The 8,326-nt window shown below is 46.8% G+C and overlaps 1 long non-coding RNA gene across 2 annotated transcripts in view; it reads right to left on the reverse strand.

Moving 5' to 3' along the window:
- Nucleotides 1–6,737, reverse strand: part of LOC106735340 (uncharacterized) — a 9,493-nt gene extending 2,756 nt beyond the window's left edge. Inside the window, exons 1-4 of one of the 2 annotated variants that reach the window (XR_001370679.1) lie at nt 6,649–6,699; nt 6,068–6,252; nt 3,976–4,111; nt 1,532–1,573 (exon numbers count right to left, since the gene is read on the reverse strand). This is a non-coding gene — a long non-coding RNA (uncharacterized LOC106735340). Of the gene's footprint in view, nt 1–1,531; nt 1,574–3,975; nt 4,112–6,067; nt 6,253–6,648 lie in introns of both variants that reach the window. The other variant, XR_001370680.2, reaches the window with a different exon arrangement.
- Nucleotides 6,738–8,326: the final 1,589 nt, after the last annotated feature.

Genomic DNA, 8,326 nt, shown 5'->3' on the forward strand with positions numbered 1-8,326 from the left:
TAAAGAGAATTTCTCAGTTGAAGGTTAAGGGTCTTAAGACTGAAAGGGTTTACTGAACAGCCAGGACCTGAACATGGGGAAACTGTAATCTTTTTACATTGCTAAGAGGGCAAACAAAATGGCGATGCTGCCACTGCTGCTGCTTCTGTAGAAAAGTTTGGTGGATCTCCAATTCCACTCATAGGTATATTCCCCAAAGAACTGAAAAACAGGTGCTCAAACAAAAAACATGTACACAAATATTCACAGAAGCACCTTCACAATGGCTAAAAGGTGGAAAATAATTCCAATGTCCATCAACTGATAAAGTGATAAACAAAACTGGTAATTCCATGGAATGGAATATTATTTGGCCATAAAGAATGAAGTACTGAGGGACCAGCAGTTAGCGTAATGGCTATGTCGCTGGACTCCCACGTAGTCGACTGCGGTTTGAGCCCCAGACCCAGTGGCTTAAAACTCAGCCGGGCATGTGTATGTGCGTGCCCAAGATCCCGAGAGGAGAATGGAGGAGAAGGGATTGTGGTGTAGCCATCCCCTCTGGGGGGTGATTTCTCGCTTTCTGTCTCTCTGTCTCTCTCGGGAAGCGCCAGCGGCCCTGAACAAAAACCCATAAAAAAAAAAAAAAAAAAAAAGAATGAAGTACTGATACATACTATATGGATGAACTGTGAAAAACTCATTAAAAAAAAAAAAAAAAACTCATGTTAACTGGGACCAGCAGTTAGCGTAATGGCTATGTCGCTGGACTTCCACGTAGTCGACCACGGTTCGAGTCCCAGACCCGGTGGCTTAAACTCATGCCAGGCGCGTGTGCGTGCGTGCCCAAGATCCCGAGAGGAGAATGGAGGAGAAGGGATTGTGGTGTAGCCATCCCCTCTGGGGGGTGATTTCTCGCTTTCTGTCTCTCTGTCTCTCTCTGTGTGTCTGGCGAGCACACGCGCCCTATAGCAAAAAGCTCTCCAAAAAAAGAAGAAAAACTCATGCTAACTGAAAGGCGGCAGTAACATAGGAACATATATTGTATTATTCTATTTATAGGAAACATATAGATTGTGCAAATCTATAGTGACAGAAAGTAGATCAGTGGTTACTTAGGGCTGCGGGGGGACGAAATGGTAACTAAGTGAGACCAGGCATCTCTTTGTTACAATAAAAATCCTCTAAAATTGTGGTGGTGTTTGCACACATCCATGCATATACTAAAAGCCAATGACTTGCAGGCCCAGCCTCAGTGGGCTTGCTGCTGTCTCCACAGGGTCAGACCACATGGAAGGCTGGTGGTTCTCAGTCCAACCTAAGGGCCTGGCTTGGTGACACACATCTGTAATCCCAGAGACTTGGGGATGCTGAGGCAGAAGGGCAGGAGGACCTCAACACTGTGAGACCTGTTTGAAAAATGAAAATCATGAAGATGTACACTTTAAATGAGTGAACTGTGTGGTATGTGAATTATGTCTCAATAAAGTTTTTTTTAAAGGAGAGATTAACCATTTCAAATGTGTAAAAGAGATCTAGTCCCAACACTTACCTTTTGATTAGTGAAGAAGGCAGGGATTTGCAGAATAAAAAGCTGAGGGGGGAAGGTGAGAATTTTGCTGGTCCCAATCCTGGCCTCCATAGCAGGAAACAGAAAAACCATGAAGACAGCTAGGACAGGCTGGCCTGGATCTGATTGGTCCTTTAGCATCCATTGTAAATTTTCTCTTCCAATTGGCCGTAGCTGGGGAGACTCAACTGAGACTAACGTGCATAGCGATTTTTGCTTCCTGTGAGACTTCTTGTGCTCACCCTCTAGCTTTTTGGTTTCAAATAAAAAAAAAAAAAAAGTGTGTCTTTGGGTCAGCAGGTGGCATGGAGGTTAAGGTGCTGGATCCCACATAGCTGGTCTGTATGGTTGCTGGCCTCCCATGTAGTCGACTGTGGTTCGAGTCCTGGCCCTGGTGGCTTCAAACTCACACCAGGAGCATATGTGTGCATGCCTAAAATCCCAAGAATGGAAGAGAAGGGATTACAGCATGGCTGTCTGCCCTGGAGGGGAGGAGGGAGTGATTTCTCACTTTCTGTCTCTCTGTATCTCTCTGTCTCTCTGTCAAGCACGTATGCCCTATAGCAAAAATCTCTCTCTAAAAATAAAATCACGTGGGTATATGGGCATGTTTTTTCAAAATCCTGAGAGGAGACTTGGGGAGAAGAGAATGCAGCTTGATCATTCCCCCTGGGGGGTGATTTCTCACTTTTCCTCTCTCTGTCTCTCTCTGGCCAGCCCACACACCCTATAGGAAAATAAAAAAAGAAGAAGAACAAAATAAAAAAAGGTGTCTTTCTCACTCGGAACTAGTGGGCGGTTTAGAGTAGGATGTGAGAAGGGAGGTGTGATCACCAGCAGAAAAGAAAAGGAAAACCAAGGAGACAATGAGCCTGGACTTCGGTAACTTGCCAAAGCGCTCCCGGCACACTTAAAATACTTAAAGAAATAGTCTTTATTAAGAGAAAGTCACATCCATGACTTTCTGCAGATCTGTCTGTGATCCCTGAGCATCAAAGCCCAGCTTTATACCACACTATTTTTTTTTTTTTTTTTTTTTTACCAAAAGTAAACTAAAATCGCAAATGCAATGTGAGGGGTTTTGTATTTAGTCTTCGGTGCCATTAGTTAGTCAAAGGATCTCGAACAAAGTTCTGCAGAAGGCAAATGGAGGAAGACACACACCACCTGTTCAATGAATTTTGAAGGACAGACTCCCGACATCTGAGCGGCAGAGGTGGAATGAGTGGCGGCGGCGAAGCGTATTATCAGTTAATTGGCAGATATGGAACAAGACAAGCTCATGTGGAAATGAAATCTCCCTTTCCGAACACATTGAAATGCCTCATACACGGCGTTTGTGAAACACCGAATACATAATTACCCTGAAACCAGCAGCAGTGAGGGGGAAAACACTCAGACAGATAGAGGACAGATGGAAGACAGGTAGCAGTCACCAGGCCCTCCAAATGAAGAGGGAGCCTACGACTGACAAAAAAAATAATAATAATAATAAAAGTCCTGTGACACACAAGGTACCAGAGCCAAATGTATGCCTTAGGGACTGGGTTATGACATCTGGGGCACTGGCTGTGCGCACAGGGAAAGCTGAAATTGAGGTCGGAGCCAAGAAAAAGTGGCTTCTTCCATAAACGAAAACAATAAACACTTCGGAATAGGATTGCCAGATTTAGCAAATAAAAATACAGAATACCCAATTAGATTTGAATTTTAAAGAAAGGTCATAGGGCCTTTCAGACCATGGCAGGGACTTGGGATTTTTTCCCCTTTTTGAGAGATTTTTGCCGTTGGACACATGTGCTCACCGGAGGCAGAAAGCCAGAAATCATCCTGCAAGGGGGATGGCCACAAAGCAATCCCTTTTCCTCCATTCTCCTCTCGGGGTTTTGGGCACACATGCACATGTGTCCAACCTAAATTTTAAGCCTCCAGATCTGGACATGAACCATGGTTGACTATGTGGGAATCCAGGGTGTGGGGGTGCCCGCCCTATGACTATGTGGGAGTCCAGTGACATAACCATTACGCCATCTACTGGTCCCAGGATTTTTTTTTTTCTGAAGTTTATTTCTTCCATGAGCGCAAGAGACAGGCACCCCCAACAAGGTCTTCGAGCCACAGTTCATCCCTGTTCTCAGCCGGCACAGATCATGGGCACGTGCACGGTGCCTGATGTGCTCAGAGACTGCGGGCCTCCAGTGCGCATGTGCGTCCAGTTGTACTACCAGGCCATGTCGAGATCCTCCTGCCTTAGCCTTCTGCCTCTTTTATAGACAGAGTGTTGCTCTGTTGTCCAGGTGAGCACTGACCTCGCACTCCTCCTGCCTGAGCCTCCCCGAGCCACTGGGACCACACACCTACAAGCTACTGTGCCCTAGCCTTCAAGCTGGACCTGGAATCAAACCCAGCCTCCCATGTGTTCTTACCCAAGACAGCATAGTCTCTTAACAGCACATGCTGCCACTGCTGAGCCAGGATTTTACTGTGCGCCGAAAGTTAATGGGCAGTTTGGAACAGGAAAATGATAGGACTGACTGGCGATTTCCAGAATGACTCTTGTTTCTGTGTGATACAGAGAAGCAATAATAGGATCAGACTCAGAGTAAGTTCAGCCAACGGCCAAGGAAGAGAGACGGTGGTGGCCTGAAATAGGCTAGTAATTATGTGAGAAGAAAGAATTGACTGAATTCAGGAACCAGCAAGTGGCATAATGGTTACGTTGTTGGACTCCCACATAGTTGACTGCAGTTCGAATCCTGGACCCAGTGGCTTAAAACTCACGTTGGGTGAACGTGTGTGCATACCCAAAGTCCCAAGAGGAGAATGGAGAAGGAGGGATTGCAGTGTGGCCATCCCCCTGGGGGGAGATCTCTTGTTGCCTGTCTCTCTGGTGAGCACATGTGCCCTATAGCAAAAAACAAAACAAAACAAAAACAAACAAAAAAAACCACCCAAACTCTTAAAAAAAAGAAAAATCGATCAAACTTAGTACACATTTTGAGGGTAGAACTCAAACAATTTAGTTACAGATTGTTTGCAGGGTGTGTTTGAGAAAGAAGCAAGGCTGACTCTGAATTTTTTGGCCTGAATGACTAAGTGTATGGTAGCATCTTATTAAGATGAATAACATTAGGGGCAGGTCTGAAAATGGCAGAAGCTGAGAGTTTAATTTTAGACAGCTGAATTTGAGACACCTGCTAAACAGCAAACTGGAAATAGGAAGTCATGAGTCTGGTTTGAAAATATGAGTCATGGGAACCAGCAGTTAGCGTAATGGCCATGTCGCTGGACTCCCACGTAGTCGACTGCGGTTTGCGTCCAGGACCCGGTAGCTTAAAACTCACGCCGGGTGCGTGTGCGTGCGTGCCCAAGATCCCGAGAGGAGAATGGAGGAGAAGGGATTGCGGCGTGACCATCCCCTCTTGGGGGGTGATTTCTCGCTTTCTGTCTCTATGTCTCTCTCTGTCTGTCTGGCGAGCGCACGCGCCCTGTAGCTAAAAAAAAAAACCCCCCCAAAAAAAAAAAAAAATATATATGAGTCATGAGTCTGGGGGACATGTCAGGCCAGAGTTTATCTGAGTTGCGTCAGAATAAATCTGATAGATAAAAGTCATTGCCTTGGATGAGATCTTTATCAGTAGACAGAAAAAAGAGGGCCAGCTGCTGGTGTGGTGGTTGGAGGTGGCTGGATCCCACATGGCTGATTGTGCAATTCGAATCCCTGACCTGACGGCTTGAAAAACATGCCAGGTGTGTGTGCATACATGCCCAAAATCCTGAGAGGAGGAAGGGGAGAAGGGATTGTGGTGTGACCATGCCCCATGAGGGACTCACTTTCCTCTCAGTTCCCTTTTCTCTTTTTCTCTCTACCCTATAGCAATTTTAATTTACTTATTTATTTATTTATTTATTTATTTATTTATTTATTTAAATTTGACCAGAGAGGGACAGAGTGAGAGAGAGAAAGGGAAAGTGAGAAAGCAAGCTGCCAAGTTCAGGACTTGAACCGTGGTCAGCTATGTGGGAATACAGGGCCCTTAACCAGCATGCCATCTGCTGGTCTCATCCCTACAGCAACTTTAAAAAAGAAAAAGAGGACTGCACACTGGGGTATTCCAACATTACTTTTACATAGAGAACAGGCTCCTCTGAGGGATCAGCGGATGGTGTAATGGTTATGTTGCTGGCCTCCCACACGGTCAATTGCCATTTGAGTCCCAGACCCAGCAGCTTAAAATTCATGCTGGGTGGATGTGTGTGTGTGCTCAAGATCTCAAAGAGAATGAGAAGGGATTGAGTTGGCCATTCCCCTGACCAGGGGTGATTTTTCCCTTTCTGTCTATCTCACTCCAGCAGGTGCACCCTCCCATGTAGCAAAAAACTCTCTAAAACAAACAAACAAACAAAAAGAATACCTCTGAACTCTAGCCTGCATTCAAGAGCCTTCCTGTTTTAACCTGTTTACTCTATGGTTCAACTTGTATTCCCTTAGTCTCTGATGGCAGAATCAAATCCTACCTATCTTTCAAGGGAATTGCCCAAATGTCTGCAAAACTGTCTCATTTCAAACTCTTCATTTTCAGCTCTTCCTTTGTCAACTTCTTAAGAACTTTGACAGCTGTGCTGAGTTGGTTAGTGTTACTGTACTTCCAAAATTTCTTCTGGAATTTCACAATGTGACTTTGGATTTGGAAATAGGGTCTCTGCAAAATAGGGTCATATAATTAGTTGTGATCAGGTTATTGTGGAGCACGATGGGTCCTTATCCTATTGGTCAGGTGTCCTTATCAGACGAGACATAGGAAGGAGCAGGGAAAAATGCCATCTGACAACCAAGGAAGAATGCCGTGATGCAGAGACAGGCCAAAGAGCGACGACTGCTGTCTACCAGCGGAAGATAGGAAGAAGCAAGACAGAGGTCTACCCGTAGTCTCAGAGGAACCGAGGTCCCACCCATGCTTTGATTTCAGACTCCTAGGCTCCAGGATGCCAGAGAATAAGCACCTGCTGTCTTAAGCCACCCAGTGTGTGCTACTCTTGTTATGGCAGACTCAAGAAACTAATACGATGGACGTTTTACTTTCTAGTCCCAAGAGTACCATGGCCAGCAGGGTCCTGGATTCCGTGGGCTCTCAGTTCCTTCCACGGTACACGAACAGCTGCGTTTCCTGCAGCAGTCAAGAGTTACCTGGCGCCTGTGACCGACTGCCAGCCGAAAGGAGACCAGCCAAAGCTCAGCAGGCGGTGGCCACTGGAAAGCGAACGCAAGGGCGGCCGGGGGAGGAGCCTTCAGCCCCGACGACACCCACTTCCGCTCGCGGATGCGAGTCTGCGAGCCGCTCTCCCGCCCGGCTGAACCCCGTTGCCTGCGGCCAGCAATGAGCTCCCTTCTGACTATCTGCGCGAAGACCAGGGACACCGCCAGCCTGCGGGACCAGCTGTGTTGTGAGCCTGCGCGTCGCGCCCAGAGGCGTCGGTTACGTCACGCTGTTGTGTGGGGCGGGACTTCCTCCGGACGCCCAGGAAACCGGAAAGGGCTTGTCCCCGACGGGACGCGAGGAATTGCGAGGAAGATCGGACGCCGAGGGCCATCTGCCGCGTGGAGTAACGCTTGTCTCTGGCCACCGGGCGAGGCAAGGGACAGTAGCATCCAGGTAGGCTATTTGGCGTGTCGGGTTTCAAGCGATACGGGAGGAGAGGTGACAGATCGATGTCATCAGCGACGCGGACCCCATTCCTAGTTCACTGTACTTAGCTTTTGAAACAAGCTCGGTGGCTCACGGAGCTGTTTGGGGTCCATGTGGAAAGGAGAAGTACACACTCACGCGGAGCACAGATGAACAAAACTGTCAGCTTTCCTAGTTTGCGTCGCAGAAGGGCTTGTGAGCACCAGTCTGAATCGGTGACTCCTGGCAGCAGCACCTGTTGCGTTACTTTTAACCCCCCCCCCACACACACACACGGAATTGGAAATGTTTAAGCTTCCAGGATCTGCCAGCAGTCATTTCGTGTTAGAGGCTCGACAGAGCCATCTTGATCGTTCCCCTGCTTCCTTATAAACCAGTGCAGCAGACAGCCAGAAAGTGATACAGCTTCTTAATGCGGCAGCAAGGACTAAAAGCGTGATCTCTTCATTTCCTGCCCAGAACGCTTTCCTCTGCACCTCACTGTCTCTTTGGGTTGCTGAACAGTTGGCCTCACCAGAGTGGTGAGGAGGGAAGAGGGTGTTGGTGTAGGTTTAAATACAGTGTGAATCCGTCAAAGGCAAAGTCAGTGTGTCAGGAGTTAGAATTGTATCATTTACATTTTCGATACTGTCATGTCGATTCCATAATTTCTGGTTCAGCAAAGTGTAGTGACAAGTTGTAAAGATGGAATTTTCATTAGATTCATTACTGTTAAGTACCTTTACACAGACAGGCATAGGGTTCATTAAAATAAGGTTCACTCTAGGTGTATCTACTTTTCTGAGCTCCCACTATAACTAGTTGCTGTAAAAACCTGTTTGCCCGACACTGAGTCAGAAACCATCTGTAAAGAACTTGTAAGTTGTCCCCAAGTCCAGGCGAGATGTTACAAGTGCATTACAGTCAAACCTCAGCTGTCATCTTAAGTCATATTACCTATGGTGCTTGGGTGGTTGGAATGTACCAGGCATCGTGACCATCTTTCTCATTAAATGGAACTGTGCTGTAAGGAAATGGCAAGCCTATGAAGAAAGGAAGCCTAAGAGCTCCAGAGACAGCCTATATGTTAGCAAGTGTTGAAAACCTGATA

The sequence above is a fragment of the Tupaia chinensis genome, unplaced genomic scaffold (genome assembly GCF_000334495.1).
Source record: "Tupaia chinensis unplaced genomic scaffold, TupChi_1.0 Scaffold000359_1, whole genome shotgun sequence".
Lineage (NCBI taxonomy): Eukaryota > Metazoa > Chordata > Mammalia > Scandentia > Tupaiidae > Tupaia > Tupaia belangeri.